Here is a 2,300-nt window from a genome sequence, read left to right as displayed (position 1 = left end):
GGATGTAATAATGAACATAGCAGTCGTCATTTACTCCCGACATCTGAGCCGCTGAAGACGCAGTGGATTACGTTGTTTCTGAAGGGAATGATCTACGATCTACATAAATGTGTCCATGTTCGCGCGAATCATACGTGATCCAGCCTCATCTACAGAAGAAGTGAGTATAATGTTTGCAAATCGCCTTTCCTAATAATGTGCTAATTAGCATTGACAACTAGCTGAAATAAAAAGTTTTTTTTAAAAACTTCAGTTAATGTTTATTTCAAGTAATGTTTTTATTTTTTAGTTTCAGTTTTAGTTAACTATAATAACCTTGGAGCAGAAATTGCTTTTACATTCATGCATAGTTTACATTTCTTATTTTGCAAATGCTTTTATCCAAAGCAAAATTTGGAAATCAGTTCGTGCATTCCCTGGGAATCGAACCCACGACCTTATCGTTGCAAGCGCCATGATCTGCTGTTTGATGCTTCATGTCAGTACTGTTAGTAAACTAGTTAAGCTGGAGGAATGACTGGTTTTAAATGGTTAAAATGCTCCTTGAAATCAATTCAAAAGTCAATGTCTTTGTAGAAAGTTGCAGTGAAAGAGTGAGTGAAAGATTGAGTGAAAGTGAGACGTGATGGTGCGAATGAGGCCAGTGAGCAGAAGTTGCTTATGTAATTCATCAGCTGTTTTGTCACTGTGGATTTACGTTAATAAAGTATTTACCCCATACGCTCCCTCACTGAGATTCAATCCGATGGAGAATTCATGATAAAGCACAAGCTATATAATGTTGTATGTATTTTGTATATGCATTGTATATGCATAATTATTATTATATACACATAATATTTATTTTATATTGCTTTTTTATTTTATTTTCTGCTTAGATCCTAACGGCATTTTATTCTGCACAATGACAATGAAGTTAAATCTAATCTAATCTAGAATATATTAAAATCCTTGAAAACAATACTTAAGAAGCAACACTGCGTGAGATATTAACACTTGTTTTCATATTTTATATCTTGAATATATGTGAAATTTGTCTTGCTGCACTGGCAGATCGTGTATTTTAAGCTCGCAGTAAGACAAAATACACACATAATAATAACAGTCTATGAAAAACAAGTCTTAGTATCTAATGCAGCATTGCTTCACAAGTTAGTTTATCTTGTTTTGAGGATTTTTTGATTGTTTTAACCTCACAAACGAAAAAATATGAATATGATTTTGCAGTGTAGTGGCAGGATGAGCATCTTTAGTGTATTAAGCTCATTTGCAGTTGAGCAGTGTTTAATGCATCTTCTGTTCAGTTGTGTTGTTCTTCATCTGTCTGTTTTTAACACAAGAACTCGTCCTTAGTGTCTTAATGATGTCTGGAGCGCTCGTCTTTAAAAGACAGACTCGCCGCCTCCTCAAGCATCAACTCGTCAGATCCAGAATGGACGCTAAGTGGAGATTAGCTCCCTCAGTCACGAACAAACGCGCCACACAATGGCTGGAGTTTTAATTCCGCCCATTAGCTGGAGCTGATTAATTCGCTCAGATCTGCTCTAATAAAAGCCACTAGACCCTCGTCCGCAGGTTGGATGGGATTAGCATGTGAAAGGCAGCGCTCAGGGCGCTAGCTGCTAATGTAATTACTGGTCAAGCAGCAGAGAGATGGGCCACGGGCGGCAGACCTCCTGCGCATATGCTGCTCTCGCTCCAGAAATAACACGAGATCTTCACAGTCCTCGTTACGCTGAGGTTGTACTGTCCATTCGCTCGATGTGTTAGGCTGCTTTAATGAGAATGCTTAAGTGAATTAACTGATAATGACAGCTGGACGCACCTCAGGAGACGAGCTAGCTTTACTACAGCGTCTGCTGCAATCTGACTATCTATCGATCGTTCTGTCTATCTCTCTAATGTTCATTCTGTCTATCATTCTACCATTCGTTCTCTCTATCGTTCGTTCTATCGTTTGTTCTCTCTGTCGTTCGTTCTGTCTATCTCACTAATGTTCATTCTATCTATTATTCTACCATTCGTTTTGTCTATCTTTTGTTCTGTCTATCGTTCGTTCTGTCTCTCTCTCCAATGTTCATTCTGTCTATCATTCTACCATTCGTTTTGTCTATCGTTCGTTCTCTCTATCGTTCGTTCTATCGTTTGTTCTCTCTGTCGTTCGTTCTGTCTATCTCACTAATGTTCATTCTGTCTATCATTGTACCATTCGTTCTCTCTATCGTTTGTTCTCTCTATCATTTGTTCTGTCTATCATTCGTTCTGTCTATCATTCGTTCTCTCTATCGTTTGTTCTCTCT

The 2,300-nt window shown here is 38.0% G+C and overlaps 1 protein-coding gene across 1 annotated transcript in view; it reads left to right on the top strand.

Moving 5' to 3' along the window:
- Positions 1-2,300, top strand: part of LOC107659075 (cyclin-dependent kinase 14-like) — a 97,658-nt gene that overhangs the window by 25,201 nt on the left and 70,157 nt on the right. The gene's annotated exons all lie outside the window — the stretch shown is intronic.

The sequence above is a fragment of the Sinocyclocheilus anshuiensis genome, unplaced genomic scaffold (assembly GCF_001515605.1).
Source record: "Sinocyclocheilus anshuiensis isolate Anshui unplaced genomic scaffold, SAMN03320099.WGS_v1.1 scaffold411, whole genome shotgun sequence".
Lineage (NCBI taxonomy): Eukaryota > Metazoa > Chordata > Actinopteri > Cypriniformes > Cyprinidae > Sinocyclocheilus > Sinocyclocheilus anshuiensis.
The sequence above is the reverse complement of the archived record's forward strand: the minus strand, read 5'-3'. Positions and strand labels throughout refer to the sequence as shown.